Consider the following 17,808-nt stretch of genomic DNA (forward strand, 5'->3'; position numbering starts at 1 on the left):
GAAAGGCAGATGAAAATGAACATATCGATTTTCCATTAGCAAAATAGGGATTCATTCAGTGCATCACTTTCATTGAAGGCTCCCTATTTTCTGGTATTAACATTTGTATCAATTTTTTTTATTTTTTTTTATTAGGAAATATCTGTTAATGTATTCCTTGTATCAAAGCACGTACTTCTATTTTTCAGCATTTTTATAATATGACTAATGCACTTGCCCTTTTATACCAGAAGAGTTTTTGAGTAGATACGTGCTATACAATGCATCGTATTACAGTTGGTTGAGCACCCTTCATGTACTTTTATTTAATTTAAAAAAGTCAGATGTATGACGAGAATTAGCATGTGCAAATGGGTTTGCGACCCGTTTGCGCATGCTAATTTTGATAGGGCCATGTACAAACACTATTTCGCTACTCGCAAATAATTTGCAACTCGCAAAATAGTGTTTCACAACTCCCTATTAGGAAGGGGCGTTCCCTTCCTAATAGCGAGTCACAAGCCATGTACCAATGTTTTGCGACCGAAATTCGTGGCTGGCTCTGAAATATTTTTTAAGGGTTGGCAGTGGTCCAAGGGACCACTACCTGCCCTTAAAAAATGAAACGAAAACGTTTCACTTATTTTTTTTAAATGCATCCCGTTTTCCTTTAAAAAAAAAAAAAACTGCTTTATTGACAAGCAGTCCCAGACATGGAGGTCTGCTGAGCCCAGCAGTCCACCATCCCTGGGAGGGCCAGCCATTGCCAATGGAGTCGCAAATTGCGAGAGGCTAATTAACATTCAATTTGGGACCCCATTGGGAATCGCAATCAGTGTCTCTGACACTGCAGTACATTGTAAATTGTACATTGTAAATTGCGCCTTGTAATTTGCGACTCGCAATTGAGTGCAAATTGCGAGGCGCAATTTACAAGGGTCGTACATCTGGCCCAAAAGCACTTAATCCTAAAGGTATCAAGGCAGAGAAAATGTCTATGCTCAATTGATGGTTGCTGGATTAAGAATTTTGAGAACTTTAGTCCTGGGCATAAACTCAAGCCTCCTAGCTTTGCCTAACAATATGAAGGGAAAATGCTCTTGGGCCTTGAGATAAATCGTGGATCCATCAAGTACATAACAGGATCCCAAACAGACATAATCAGGAAGATTATGGGACAGATGTATCATTATACTGGTCACAAAAAATGGTCACAATTTGTGACCACTGTTTGTGCGATCAGTATTGAATTTTGAGAACAGGTCTATGAACTATTAGGTCAGTTCGCTAAATTCTGAATCAGATTAGATTGCAATTCAGCCTACCTCGTAGATATTTTTCAGGTAGGTCACAAATTGTGAATCACTCTGATTGGTGGCAATGACAGGGATGGTGTCCCACAAGTGTCAGTAGACTACCATGCCTGCAATTGCGTTAGTCAAAACTTGGCTTTTTTTTGTGTTTTTTAATTTTTTTAAAATCTTTTTTAAAAAGGTTCTGTGCAAGTCAGTATTGGTCCTCTGGATGACTCCCAACTGCAACTGAAACATTTTACACAGTTTTACAAAGAGGAAGTGGTTCAAAGAGACCCCTTCTCTTTTTTTAACAAGTTCCCACTCCAACTTGAGAGTCAGTAACTTTTCAACGTTTTGTGATTGGAATCCCAGTCGCAAATCATTTATACTCCTGATAACGATTTAGTATTTCAAATGGATGTCCACAACATACCCCAAATTGTTATCCAGTCTCAGTCCCAATTTCGGAGTAAGAAAAACTTTCAAGAGTTAAGATGGTTGCAAGCCAATGTCCTGACTTAGATACAATCTACATGTTGTCTTCAGCACACACAGCCATCAGAATGGAAAGCTTAGTGAAATTATAGGGAACTATTCATACTTCCTGCATTTCATGTTTTTAGAAATAAATAAACGTGTTAAAATCTGTGAAAATGGGAAACTGAAATCCTTCCCTTTAATAAGCAGAAGGGTTGTACTGAATTTTTATTATGTAGTTGTGGTGACGTTCCTGATTTTAGTTCTTCATCAATTTGCGGTTTTACAACCCTGCACTACTAGTTTAGCATGTTAAACCACCTGCCATGCCCAGAAGGGGGCAACATGTATTCCAAAAACAAATGTGCATAACATTGTTAACACAAATTTATGCAAAATGTTATTTTAATTTCCTATCTCCATTATTTTCTATGTGAGTGTGTACAGTACCAGTGGTTGGCCATGCGTGGTGTTAAATGTAACAATTTTTTCGTTTTCTGTAGTTACTTTATACTTGGATTTTGTGAATAGCCAAAAATAGTTAACTTTCTCAAAAGTGTAAATTACTGAAAAAGTGTAAAGTATCTGTGTGTAATTGGCCATCAGTGTATACACTTTTAGATTTTTTTTAATTTAAAGTGAATTTATCAAATGTCTTGACTGTAAACTAACTTTAATAGCAATTTCTTACTTTACGTAGAACTTGAAAAGAGCTGACATCATATCATTGTCATAAAAGATTGACTGGTTGCAAGTTAATCTCCAGGAGTCTAAAATAGTTGGTAAGATTAACACCCGGCATGCCCCAAGCCAGCCCAGAAAACAGCCTTGTAATTATGTTCGAGCATGGCTCAAAAGTCAATTCGACCATCTGAACAGTAGGCTTTACATCCAGGAAAATGCTAGACCAGCAGGACAAAAACTTGTAGGTACAGCAAGAGCAGATGAACCATATAGTCTTCTGGTTCAGCATGGAAGAAAGTAAAGCAAGAGTGATAGAAAGTATAAAATAAAGAGTGCAAAACTAAGGAATCAGAGAGTGGAAGAATGTAAGGAAGGAAAGAAGGTAAAGAGAGGACAAATATAACAAAAGAAAGGGGGTCGAAAAAATATAAATCAAGGTAGACACAAATATAGAGAAGCAAGTGAAAATCATAGATTGAACCATCATAGGAGAAGTTGAGAGAAGAGGTGAGAGACAGAGAGATGAGACAGACTGGAAACAGAAAAATGGTAGGACAAGTATAGAGAAAGGGAACGGAGTACACTTAAGTATGAGAGTGATAAGAAGCCTCCTAAGAAAGAGGATAATATGTGTGAGAGAAACAGTAGTTAGTGAGCTGATAAGAGAGAAACAGAGAGCTAATAGACAGAGGTGGACTGTGACTCTGTACATTGGACGAGCATCAAAAACAAGAATTATAAAACAGAAGGAGCAAAGGAGTACAATCATTTAACATTGAAAGTACTGAATCAGTGTTTGTACAGAACCAAGCGAGTAAAGCACAGAACATTGATGTCACTGAATTGCAGATAGTGTATATATAAATTGAAAGTGGCAAGCGAATGTAGGAGCATTAAGAGACACCCTATCAAGGAAAGAAGACAGGGAGCCTGAAGTAATGGATACATTTGGAGAAATGGATTGAATGAGGTGAGCACATGTAGAAAGGAGATTTAGAGATTAGTATCACAAAGTGATTACTAGTCTAGATAAGGTCTTAACATATGAGATTGTTTTTATTTGTTTATCTCCTTGTTATCCAAAGTGTTAAAATAGAGAGTTCCAAAGAGAATGGGCTTACACCTAGAAGCAGCTAGTGAGTTTCAGCTATGTGAGATTTAGAGTTTTTAATTTTTAATGATACAATAAATAACTTTGTTCCTGCGATTTTTATGCAATTATATTTTGATCTGTTATTTGTCCATAATTTCATGCAGAGTTTAGACTACGATTCTTCAATTTCTGTGAGGACAGGTAAAATCTGCTGCTATGCAGGTATTTAACTGTTTGTGTCAAGGCAGTTAATCTTCTGTTTTGGTAAATATATTTTTAACATTGGCATAAGATCAAAAATGCTGTTTGAAGCAAGCGTATATGTTTGCTGTCTGGAACTGGAAGCTTCTGTAACATGATTTGGTTTGTCTAACACACCTATTGGCTCTCCTGTCTACTGACTGAGAATATGAGAGCTGTGAAACATTTAATTTGCTTCTCTGTCCCTCTTGAAGTAGATTTTTAGTCACAATAGATGACTGAACAACAACTTGAAAGTTTGGAGAATGGGAAAATGAAAGGTGATGGGAGGTCAAAGTAATGTAAACATTCTGAAAGGCCATTTCAAATTATTTATGTTCTAGAGGAGGAAAGGTTGATTGATTGCATCTGTCATAGAACTCCTCCTCCCTTTATTGCATGGCTGTGCCAAATTGCACCTAGCTTGAGTTTTCATTGTAACCTATATAGCAATATCTCAATATCTCTCTGAATGCACCTGTTTCTATCTACTGTCAGAGCTCTGCAGTGTAGGGATGAGTTTTGAAGGTTCCATCAGTAAATACCCATTGTGTGCAGGACCATTGGTTATTGGCTTACTATCACTACTGAGGCAAGATGGCGTATGAGTAACGTTTCACTCGAGCCCCTCCTCCGGCCAGAACCCCAATTAGCAAGAACCACCCCAATGTGTCACTAGAATGTCACCGCTGGATTACCTGAGAATCGACAAAGCCATGGCACACGATCTGTGTCTGCTAGGGATCACCGAGACAAGGGGTGTGAGGCAGCTTCTGATACCAGCACTGCTCGATCAAACATTTGCTGCACTCTTCGGCATGCGGCGACCTCTCATGGAGCGGCTGCTCCCTGAGCGTTATCTCTGCTCCCGATTGACCTGCGGCGTGAGTACACGCGGAGACAAAAGCGGCTGTCAGCATCAACTGCATCAAGGAGCCGGCGCTGCCAACAGAGGAGGAAGCTTTCTCCTGTACTCTCGAGAAGGGTGAAACATTGTATCTTGCAATGGGCTATGTCAGGACGGGGCAGAAATCAGCTAAGACAAGGAGCACCTAACTTGCGATGGCCACAGCTAACCAGCCCCCCTCACAGAAAGAACTGCAGATGGAAAATCGCAGCAAAAAACTGAGGGGCGAGGCGGCAAGGGGAGGGAAAATGTGGGGGAAAAATGGAAAAGATGGATAAAACAGATATAACGGAGACAATCAAAAAAGCTCCACATAAAACCCCCCGGGACGTAGCGGATTGTTAACCGCTAATCACCAGTCTCTTTGGTACAGTTGTGAAAGCCTCACAAGGAACTGTGGAATTGGGCAAGGGGAATGAGGCGCAAACTGCCACTGGCACAATTTCTACCCCAGGGGCTGAACAAGTCGCTAGTACACAGACTAACCTAGGCATAGATGCGGAAGATTCAGTCTGCACAAGCCCTATCCGTGCACTCAAGAATGTCGATAAAAAAACTAAAGCTAGTCAGGGAATGTTTAAGAACAAGAACCCCTCGGGGTGTTGATGGCGGGAACAAAACAGTAAATACCCAGCAAATGCGGGCTCGATCCCCTGACACGCATGAAAAGTTCTACTTGCTAACTGATCAATATGAGATCTCAGATGTGAGCATATTGGCCTCTAGTGAAGGAGATGGGGCCAACTGGAACAGCAGCTCAGGGTTGGAATTCCCTTCATCGGCTCAAGGTCAAAAGAAATCTCTAAAAAAGAAAAAAGGAGAAAAACCCTGTGTGAGACATCCGACTGTGGCAGTGACGGGGATTTGAAATGGGATTTCGGCATCACAACTAACCACTATAACAGATTAAACGATCAGATCAGAAGGGAATCGCACAATGACAAACTACGGAGAGTCTTTAGGAGTTGGGAAGCAGAAGGATCCTGCCCTATCATTGGTACTGCAATCGATTAAGAGCTTTCAGAAGGAGGTGAAGATGGATAACTGGAGGGCACGTCTGGCAGCAAAAAACTGCAGGGTGCAAGTAGGCAGAACTTGTGCGGAAATTGCGGACAGTATGGCCTCTGTAGAAGCACGGACTGAAAATCTGGAAAAGGATGTTTTCGCTCTAAAGACACAGAATGATGCGCATGAGGGAATAGTTAAAGACCTGATGTGGAAAATGGAAGACCAAGAAAATAGGCAATGCAGCAACAACCTCTGTTTTTTAGGAATTCCTGAGGGGGTTGAAGGAAATGATCCCAGGAGATACATGGTCTGCCTGCTAAGAGCGGCCTTTCCTGAACTGAGCACCTGGGATTGGGACAAGGAGATTCAGCAAGCCCACAGGTTCCCCTTAATGCTTCCAAAACATCCTATGAATACCCCAGAACGGCCATGGGCTATGTTGCTATAGTTGGGAATTTTTTTATTACAACAGACTCTCAATGATTTAACTCGCCCAACAGCAAAAAAGGAATTTGAAGGAGTGAGCTTTTTCACCAGGCCGGATTTCGCTCCTGGCACAGCTTTTTCCCCCTTTTCAACAGATTGGTGCAGAGGTTTATCTGCAGAACACAGCTCGACCAAAGATTGTTTTCAGGGGGGGGTGACACGCAGCTTCTTGTCAGAAATCCAGGCTTAAGCATATTTAAAGATTTTCTGCAGATCTGAGAAAGGGGTCTAAAAGAGGACATAATCAATTATTGAGGCAGTGGGGTCCACGTCTAAGTCTATGGCTATGTTGGTTCTCAATATGTAGAAGTTTAATATTGTGGCTTATTTAAATAGAGCTTGATTTGCTAAGGGTGTAATTATATGATTACTGTTTTGAGGGTGGCAGGGAGGAAGGCTTGAGGAGTGACAAGGTCACGATTGCTTAGATGACATCATCATGGTTCGGGCTGAGCCAGGTCACCTCAGTTAAAGGTGGTGGGTGTTTGAGGCTCAGGAGGGATCTCTTGGTGGGGGCTTGGCAGGAGGGTGAGGTGTCCTATAAGTCCTATAAGTACGAGCTTTTATGTATCTTTGATGTGTAAAACACGTATAGCCACTATAAACATTGGTGGCCTGAATGACCCTAAGGAAAGACACCACACCGCTACAGGGCTTCGACTACTGAAGGCAGATATAGTGTGTATACAGGAGACTCACATAGAAGGGGCTCAATTGCACCTCTATTTACTAGCTGACCAGTCAGGAAGATGGGTAATAACAGAATGTCGTAAAAGCACTGGGGAATTGTTGACTATTTATTTATTTATTTATATTCTTATATAGCGCAGGAATCGACCCCCGAAGGGGTATCTCCGCGCTTACGCTTTACCAAAAGAACTAAAGCCTAGTCCTGGGCTTTGAGGGAACTCAAGTAATGGTATCCTAGTATGCAGTAAATAACAAAGTTTTTAAGGACTTCCTAAAAGACTGAAAATTGGTGGTATATTTAAGGATTGGGGGTAATGACTTTCATAGAATGGGGCCCTTGTAGGAGAGGGCACGCCCTCCCTGCCTAGCCTTTTTAATCCTAGGAACCTGGAGCTGTTGCTGACTGCTAGAGCGCAGGGTGCGAGCAGGATTATAGGGAATGAATTTTTCTTTTAAGTATATAGGTCCATTGCCAAACAGACTTTTGTGTATTGTGCAGCAGATTTTAAATTTTATTCGCTGCCTAATTGGCAACCAGTGAAGTTTGTCCAAGAGGGGGCTTGAGGCAGTCCTTGGCTGAGCATTGAGAACTAGTCTCGCTGCGGTATTCTGGACCACCTGTAGTTTCTGTAGTTGTTCCTCATTGGCCGAAATAAACAGGCCGTTACAGTAGTCCAGTCTACTGATTACCAAGGCCTGGACAAGTGTTTTACTGTAGGTGTCTGAGAGGAACGGAAAGACACGTCATAGCAATCCAATGACCCGGAAACAGGATCCTGCGACTTGATTAGTGTGTTCTTTAAGCAAAAGTGTCTTGTCTAGCCACACACCGAGATTTTTTACGGTCTGTTTGGGACTTGGTGCTGATCCCAAATCCAGGGGCCACCATTCAGGAGACCACAGAAGTGTGGCCTCCGCCAAACAGCATGACCTCTGTCTTGCCTACATTACACTGGAGGCAATTTATAGCCATCCAGTCCGATATTGCCCTCATTCCGTCCGCAAAAGATTGTTGTATTGCGGACGTTAGGGTTTGAAAGGAGAACAAAAGCTGAGTGTCGTCAGCATACGACACAGGGGTGAACCCATGAGCTCTTACAATGTCTGCCAAGGGGGCCACATACACGTTAAAGAGTGTAGGGCTTAGGCATGAGCCCTGTGGCACTCCCTTGGTGAGCTCCCTTAAGATGGAATGATGGGAGCCCAATCTGACCCCTTGTAGTCTATCCGAAAGGAAGCTTTCCAACCAGGACAGAGCCATGCCTCCTATGCCCATCTCCCTCAAACGACCGAGAAGTATCTCATGGGACACCGTATCGAAGGCAGCGGATAAATCTAACAGCACCAGAATCATGGAGCCCCCTCCATCCAGTGACATCCTGATGTTATCGGTCACCGAGAGGAGGGCAGATTCTGTGCTGTGATTGGGCCTAAACCCAGATTGAGAAAAATCTAGGCCCTCCGCTGCCTCGATGTACTTGGACAAATGAGTGTTTACATGTCTCTCGGTCATTTTGCTAAGGTAAGGCAGGAGGGAGATGGGTAGGAGGTTCGAAAAGTCTGTCCATGGGAGAGCCGCATTCTTTCGGATAGGGTTCACCACCGCTTTTTTCCACACTGTGGGTACCGATCCTTCCCTGAGAGAATGGTTAATCACTGCTTAGATATGAGGTCCAAGCAGAGTTTGCAGGGAGGCAATTATTTTGGCCGATAGAAAGTCATCTGGAGACCCTGATTTTATATGGCTCATGAGGGAGGAGAGATCTGAGTCACTGACTGCTGGAAAAATGCCATAAGTGAAATATCTCTCCGTGTAAGCAGAGTGGGAAAAGAAGGAATGTTATTCTTTTGACTAGAGGCCCTCATAATTTTTTCATAAATCGAATTGATTTTATTTTCAAAGAACAGAGAGATTTCATCACATAATGTTTGAGAAAAATCATCCGGGCTTTCGCATGCAGTTGGTTTTACAAACTCCTGAAGAATTTTAAATAATTCCTTAGAACAATTACCCGCTTCTGCAATTTGTTGAGCGAGGCTGTTCCTCCGTGCAAGTTTAATATTTTTATAATAGTTAATCTGAGCCTCATGATGTGCTTTCTGGTTTCCCTCTGTTCGCGTTTTCCTCAATTTTTTTACTATCTTCCTACATCTCTGCTTCTCTATTCTGAGTGCCTCAGTATACCATGCTTCCTGTTTGGAAGCAGGGTATTGTTTGTGTAGCTTCAGGGGGGCTATTTTATCAATTGCTTCTATAAGCGAATTATTCAATTTGGCCAGTGCGGACTCCACACTGTCCATCTCTGAGGGGATAGGCTGCTTCCACAACCTTTGCAATTTCTCTACCGTGACTTTGTGCCACTGTCGGCGCCAGACAGGTGGGAGGGTGTTCTTTTGAGAAAGCTTATCTATCCCGGCTAGAGAAAAATTCCACGATAAAGTGGTCAGACCAGTCTATCTATTCAGTCTATGGTAGTAGCCTGTACGATCCAGGAGTATTTGATCAGGTAAATAGCGAACTTGCCACCTGGCTGCTTCCTGTTATTCTCTGTGGGGATTTTAACATAACTATACCTGCCAGTATGAAATTGAGCTAGGAAGCTAATGGGTCCTACAGTGGCAGAAACCCCAAAGTGTTCAGGGCTTTAAGGGTATTGTGTATAGATCATGGGCTGAACGATGTCTGGAACTGCCAAAACTCATCGGATCCTGGCTTTACTTATTTTTCTAACCCACACAAAGTTCATGCCCGACTTGATTTTATGCTAGTGTCCTACTCCCTGCTTCATGATTGTATGAAAGAGAAAGCCCCATGTATACTTTCGGATCACAGCCCTTTAGTGATCGAGATCAAGGGAAAGGCGTCTAAAAACTGGAGCTTTGAACAAGCATTTCTGATGAACGAAGTATACTGTAAACACATGAGGAATTGGATTCCGTTGTTTCTGATGGAAAATGTAGGCAGCACAGAATTGATATCGTATGGGACACGTTGAAAACAGGTATACATGGGGAAACCCTTAGATATTCCCTGAAACCTAATACAAACAAACAACAGCAAACATATGATTTACAAAACAGTCTAGCTCAAGCAGAAGAGGACCTGGTTAAAACTCTGCAAAAGGGAGGGGATGTGGAGCAGGCACACGCAAAGGTTATAGTGGCTAAATCATATTTCCTGGAAATAATGGCTAAAGACACCACAGATAGGCTCACAGTGTTGAGAGAGAAAGCTTATGAGTGCAGTGAACAGGTTGGGCATCACTCGGCCATAAGAGCACGACAAAAGACATCGCAAAATGTAATACAGGAGATTAGGGACCCAATACGGGGATTAGTTTTGGATCCAGATAGTATTTGAAATACATTCTACTTATACAATCAAAATCTAAATCAAGATGACTTACCAGGGGTCCCCAGAGAAATTAAGCAATATCTGAACTCAATCCATGGAGAACAATACACTGCGGAAGATCAACAACAGTAAGATGAGCTTCACAATGGATCGAGATACTATTATGTATTAATAGCCTTCCTAATGGCAAAGCCATCGGGTTGGGCAGTATTCCCACTGAATTCTACAAAACGTTTTCACAGCAACTTAAAGATTGCATGCCCTTGCTGTATATACATGTATTTAAGGGGGGTAGACTGTCGAGTTCCTTGTCTTCCACAAAAACAGTGATCTTTCTAAACAAAATAAAACCTGCAAGTGAGCCCAGCTCATATCGTCCAATAACACTGATTAACAGTGACAGCAAGATATACTCCAAAGTCTTGACTTCCTGTATAGCTCCAGTTGTACATAAGGTAATCTCAAACCACCAGCATGGATTCATTCCAGGGCGGGGGACGATTGACCATATAAGGAGGGTTATTACACTTCTAGATGCCACAGCAATAGCTAAGGACCCAATGGCTCTAATTTTACCGGATGCCGAAAAGGCCTTAGATAGGGTCTCCTGGCACTTTCTATTGGAGGCCCTGTCAAGGGTAGGTGTCAAGGAGGGGTTATTGCAGGCCATTAAAATGCTCTATTACCATCCTGTGGCCAAGGTCTTCATTAAGGGAGCACCCTCGGATCCGTTTGCCATAGCTAGAGGGACCCAACAGGCTGTCCAGGCTCACCCCTGCTATTTGCGATATATATCAACCCCTTGTTAAATTAGCCAGAAAACAATAGGGTCATCAGACCCATTGTGGCACACAGCTGGGAAACAAAAGTGTTGACATATGCTGACGACATCGCCCTTGTAACTCGTGAGCCAACCACCTCTCTTCAGGAAGTAGAGAAGGAAGCAGAACGGTTTGGGAGACTTTCTGGATATGCACTTATTCGTTCCAAAACGCAACTAGTGGTCAATGGGAATACAATGATTAGTGATCGTAGAGTGGCTAAAAACATAATTTATCTAGGGATAAATATCTCTGCAAATATGGATGACATTGTCAAAGATAATTTAGAACCTCTACTAGTCAGAACCAAGCAGGACTTTTCTAGATTAAATAATCCCCATTTATCTGTTATTGGGAGAGAGATGTAATATCATCAAAAGGCTATTCTTCCCTAAGATTTTATCTCTTCCACGGGCAATCCAATTAGAATTCTCAAATGACTGCCTGAAAAAAATTGAAGACATATTTTCCCAATTTATCTGGGCGTACGCTAAGCCAAAAAGGCCTTTAAATTTCTTACACTCCTGAGGGAAAGAGGAGGATGGGCTTTACCAAACTTAGATTGTACTATTAGGCTACTACACTTTTACATATCCTGGTACTGATGCAAAAGAAACCAGCTGGAAGATGCATTGAAGGGGTTCCGACCCTCCCTGAGCGCATACTAGGGGAAGAAGCTTGGGGATGGCGGTGGCGTTACCAAAATGATAATCATTATAAAAAAGTTAGATTTAAAACATCACTAGGGGGGTTCAAAGTTTGGAAAACAGTTCAAAGAACAATTGGTATTGGCAGATACACCATTAACAAGCAAATCAAATCAGCCGGAATTATTTAAAGATCAAACTATAGAAAGAAGCGGGAGGTGGGGTCTAACTAAACTTTGGTCCTTTTTCTCTATAGAAGGTCTTGTCACCTTTGAAAATCTTAGAGAGACGTTTGAGATTGATGGGAGAGATTTCTTCAAATATCTTCAAGTAAGGGATTTCTTCTTTAGGAAGGGAGGTGGACCAATTGGATTCTCCAGAAATGCTATAATTGATAAATTAGTAGAACACATGGACCCTTCCATACAGGTTATCTATAATATTTTTAATGCACCGATGTAAGCTGATTTGGAACATTGGTCACGGAAATGAAGGAAAAAATCGGTATCTCATAGGATATATTTCAGCAATCAGTTAAAATGGCAGAGAGTATTCTAATTCCGGCCCGGCTACAGGCATAATATCACAAGACCTGTTTTTCACTATATTACACTCCAAACACGATAGCCAAATGGGGGAGTGGAAAAGGGACATTTTGTCCCCGGTGTGTGTTATATCAGGCAGATCTGGTCCACATTTTTGCTTCTTGTAATATGCTTTTTAAGCTAAAACAAGATATTGCCAAATTCTTTAAAGAAGCTCTAGGAATAGATTGTCTCCTATCTCCAAGTTTGGTTGTGCTGAAGGTGGTGGAGGCTGAACTGGGGAATGTTGGCCAAGATTTGGTGTTTATCGCCATGTCGGTTCTTCAACTGTGTATAGCTTCTGCTTGGCTGGATTCCAACCCACAAGGATTTCAGCACTGGCTTTCCCGCTTTTTGGCAATTTATAATTTAGAAAAAATTGTCTATGCAAGAAAAGGGAATGCCGCACGTATGAAGGGTGCTAAAATTTGGGCGTCACTGACAGAATCGGTAGAGAAAAATAAGTAAAGAGGGCAATGTTCTTGGCATATGGTATTTTTACTGGATTAGTAGTGAAGGAATTGTTAAATGTATACCAAGAATGAGTCGTCAAGAGATTATATAGGACTGTTAAGAATGTAAATCTTAAGGCTCTCACCAGCCCCCAGGGGTGGGTGGGGTGGGGTAAAGAGGAAAAATGCACAATTATTACTTTGATGAACCCCAAATGTATGTACATACTTATAAACACTGTGCAAGGGAAAAAAAGGTTATTAGCCTACTAATGAAGCATGTTACGTTTATGAATAAGACAATACAGACTTTTCTGCTGCATTGTAAGATTGTGTAGGTTTCTATGCAGGAATGAGCAACAGTTACACTCTATACTTGCAGGTTTTTAAAGCAGCCTACATCTAAGCATACATTTTCTGATTTATACTTTTCTAGAAAAAGTAGATCACACATGTTATTCCGGCTTCACCTCAACATTCCACTTGATTCAAGTTTGTGGGATGGTAGCCCTGATGTTTGCGAATGTCACTAAGATTTTGTTTGTGGTGGCTGGTGACTCTGATGTTATAGTGGCAAATTTACATAATGATTTGGCCATGGCACAAGGCTGGACATCTGAAAATCATTTAAAACCACTTAAAATTGAATGATGAGAAAAGCTAAATTATTTTCCCCTTGCATCAAACAATTGTGTGGAAACATGCATTCTTGCATCCTTCTCTTGGGCAGGAGTCCACCCCAGTTTATTACATAAAAAGTCTAGGGATCAAATTTGGCTCTGCTCTATCAATTGTGGATCAAATTATCACAACAGTTAGATCCTGCTTTCAGTAACTTCAGATCCTGAAACAGATTATATATCCTTTCACCATCCAACAAAAAATTCAGATTATTAACACCTTTGTGTCCTCAAGGCTGGGATTACTGTAACTCCACCTATTTGGGGTTAACAAGCCAAATCTGTCAATAAATTGCAGTTGATCTAAAATGTGGCAGGCATACCTAGTTTAAATGTCAGATAATTTTAAACTGTCTAGAATTCACTAGCTCCCAGTGTGACAAGGAATTAAAATCAAATCTTTGTGCCTTGTACATAAAGCACTATACAACAACAAATGTAATCCTTTGACTAAAAAGCTCTCATTCTGTGCGCCTAGTCAGAGTTTATGTTCAGTGAAGGCCGGTTTGCAGGAAGTACCCACATTTCGGAGAGCAACTCTGGGAGGTAGATCATTTTCCAGTGGCAGCAGCGAAATTGTGGAAGGCTCTTCCGATGTTTCTGAAAAGTGAAACTACACTGATAATGTTCAAAAAGCTTGTAATAATCAGGCTTTTTTATGTAATCAGCTGCTGTTTGTGTCCCAGGAAGTGAAGGATCATAGACTTCTCACCGCCAAGATACCTGAGGGGGAAAGTTAGTGCTCTATAACTGCCTGTAAAATAAGAGTCCTTGAGTTTCATGGGAGAAATTTGGATGGAGACAGGTCTGATTAATTAACAGCAGTATCTGCCTCCTGTCTTATGACACAGCTTAATGCTGACATTTATTTCAAATGGTTGTTGTCCCATATTTCACGCAGATAGCAGTTTGCTTGCTGAATAGAGGAGGTGAGAGAGGAAAGCCTGTAAAAGTCCATCTTTTTATATACTTTCCTACCCTAACACAACTATCTGTGGTGTAGGTAAGAGATTATACACCAAGGGGTATATTCACAAGAAGGTATGATAACTACCGCAAGAGTAGTGTTACGCAACTTTCAACATTGCAGCCTATCGCGGGAAAATAACCCTGTGTCAACCTGGAATTCACAACGCGGCGGTAGCAAGCGATAGACACCAGATAACAGGGCAAATGTTTGCGTAAAAATAATCGCCACGCCGCTAAAATGTGATACGCGAAAGCTAAAAAACATGTGATGAGGCCAAACGCGGTACAATAAGTTGCGAAAATCAGCCACAGGGCTGCAAATCCCACACGTCTGGTGGGACAATACACCATAAAAACCACAGAAATATACACCAGAAAAAAGACAAAGCACGTAGCAACATGGATGCACCCTGACCCAGTGCAGAGGCCAACTCAAACCCCACAACCCCCACAGACTACCAGCAAGGAACAACAGGGTCAAGTAAGGCCAAGGAGAAGAGGGAGAGGAAGACAGGGTGCAGACCACAGGAAAACAAGAGCAGCGTCATGGAGGTGACAGAACACTACCAGCAACTGACCCACTAGCAGACCACCTGGATAGCAGTTGGAGTGCCTAGGAGGCCAATCCAGGAGGCCAATAGGCGACGGCATGACATGACTACCTAAACCAGACACCAATCCACTGCCAACAGGAAGGCGGAAATGGCTACAGGAGGTGGCAGTCCAGCACCACTGGAGGAGCTGGAGGAAACCCAGACCACAGTCATCAGTGTGGAGAAGGTGCAAGAAGTAGGGAGTACGGAAAACAGCTCGAGATGACCAGACACAACATCAACAGGGAGTGCAACGAACAGGGACTGGGGACCCGGGGGGGCGATGGGCACAATGGCATACATGTACAATGAGCGTAGCACACTGCACACCCACAGATCCCCTTGGCACACTGCAGCACACACACATAGCACGAACAGCACACCCACATTGACAACAACGTGGCACAATGCGCATATCCAACACTGCAGAACAGAGGACACAACTGGCTCCGCACATGCACAGAAACAAGCCCACTACATCTGACAGAACCGGAAACAGTGAAATGGAAATGTACGCGTACAACCTCACATCAGTCATGTAGTCCAAATGTACACTTACCCGCAGGAGAATCCAGCACCCCACAAACAGTCACAATTTACATTGCCATACCAGCACAATGCACCAATATATGTCAATACAAAGTCAACACGCACCTCCCATTCACATCGCAGAGGGACACACAACACCTTCAGCAGAGCACAGAACACAACACATTTGTGATGCCGGAGAGGACCACCACACTGTCGACACCGACACCCTACAATAGCCAATAGATATCGACGCAACCCCCCACCAGGACCCGGCCAGCCAAGCTACTCAGAGGAGAACACCGAGCCTGCAACAGACCACACAGCAGGAAGCACCTGCAAGCACAGCTGGCTCACAACACTTCACCCACCCAAACATGGCACCCCAATACCATGTGTCAGCACCCCAAAAGGAGGTGGCCCAACAGGTGTGGGTGGGGGCTGAAACCATGGAATGCGAACAAGGACACATGTGTAGGGGTCTATCACTCTTCAGGGCCCACTCACACCCCACTAAGGAGACCCACACTGCCACAGAGACACATGCAGATGCATATGCACAGCACAGAACCACGCAAAGGGGTGCTCAAATAGCAGTCACACACCCATGTTGGTTGTGCGTACGACGGCCCTGGCCACTCCCCTTACAAATTGAGTGGGTGAGAATAAAGCTACATGTCCAAGCTCAAAACCGCTGCCTGAGTTAATATGTCTGCATCCGATGTACACAGCACAATGTAATGTCGTAGGGCCGAGGGCCCACATGCATACAACAAGACCACAGGGACACAGGCAGATATCATGTTGAACTGGCTATGGGCACATAGGCCCTGCCCCTTTATAGGCAGGGCCACATGTACAGTGACGCCTGTGCTGGATGTGTGTGGGGTGAGTGTAAGCCATTCCACATGGAATGTCTGGTGTGGACAACCACTTAAACATTGGACACTGGTGCAACGGAAAAGAAAACACATACAATAGAGTCAATTACTGAGCAACATGGAGTGAGCCTGAGAAAGTCCAGGGGACAACCAACATGAAACAGTAGTGTCCGTGAGTTGCAGTGAACTGGGGTTTGGACACTAGAGATGAGCACGCTCATGTGAAGAAATAGTCTCGGATTATGTCCCTTCGATATATTCCTGATGCAGATGCAGTGTGGTGTGTTAGACCTGCATCATCTTCCCCATCAATGTCTCAGGGCCCCCACACTGTTTGAGGTGACATACCTGCACAACTGCTCCACAACACAAAACACAATCAGCAATGGACAAGACCTGTGGTGCACTGAGTCACTGGCACTTGGAGTGCTGAGCAGGACATCAGGCCAATGATGGCATCCACGACAGGCCTGAGCAACTCTGCAAGTCTATCAGGACTACCGTTTCTACTCTGGCAGATGGCGTTTGGAGGTGGTCCTTGCGGTGGTGGGTTGTGCCTCCTGCAGTGATGCGTCGTCCGGGCCGGTCTGGACTCGCTTTAGTGTGTGAGCTCTGGTGGTATGCATTCGGGCCTGGAGGCTGCATACAGCGCAAGGCCACAGAGAAATGGCGTTGATGACCCCAAGGCCTACGCTTCAGGGCCCATCCAGTGTCTACGGAGAAGGGGTCCCGGACTTGACCAGCACAGAGTTAGTGGCCCCGGATGCACTGCGGCCGGCACAGGCACCAAGCCACGGGACGGTGACTTGTGGTGCAGTCTGATGGGCCATGCGACCTGAGCGTGTCACCATCAATGTCTGAGGTGTATGTTGCCGAGGGTTTCGGGGGACGGTGGAAGATGTCCTCCAGAGTAAGATGCCGAAAGGTTTGATTTTATCCTGAAGCAGCAAATGGAGGAGTGGAAAGCAACAGCCTCGTTGCCACCAATGTTGCCATCAGCTACATGAGGATAAAAACTACCCCCTGGTCCATAGACTCAGACACCACCAAAGTTCGACCAGAGAATGTCCATGAATGTCGGGGAACAGACTTAGTGGCACCGGGACTGAGTGGGGATGCAGTCTGCGATGATGCCGGTACACTGATATGAACTCCGCCATTGCTGAATTATGACTCTGTGACCTACTCGAGCTCAGCCTAGGCCGAGAGCAGTGTAGGCTGGAGGCAGCGGTCAGCACGGGCCATTCTCGGAGTGTCGCCGGCATAGGTTGGTGGCCCCACCGGCCCGCGTAGTTGAGGTTCAGTGGCATCACATGTTCGGTCACCTCCGTGACTGTGACCCGGCTTTTGTTCGCATCTTCCTCTTACTCCTCTCTGTGCGACCACTGGTGTGTACTCTGCCATTTGTGAATCACGACTCGATGCTGGATGTGAGACCT

This window comes from Lissotriton helveticus, chromosome 8 (genome assembly GCF_964261635.1).
Source record: "Lissotriton helveticus chromosome 8, aLisHel1.1, whole genome shotgun sequence".
NCBI lineage: Eukaryota > Metazoa > Chordata > Amphibia > Caudata > Salamandridae > Lissotriton > Lissotriton helveticus.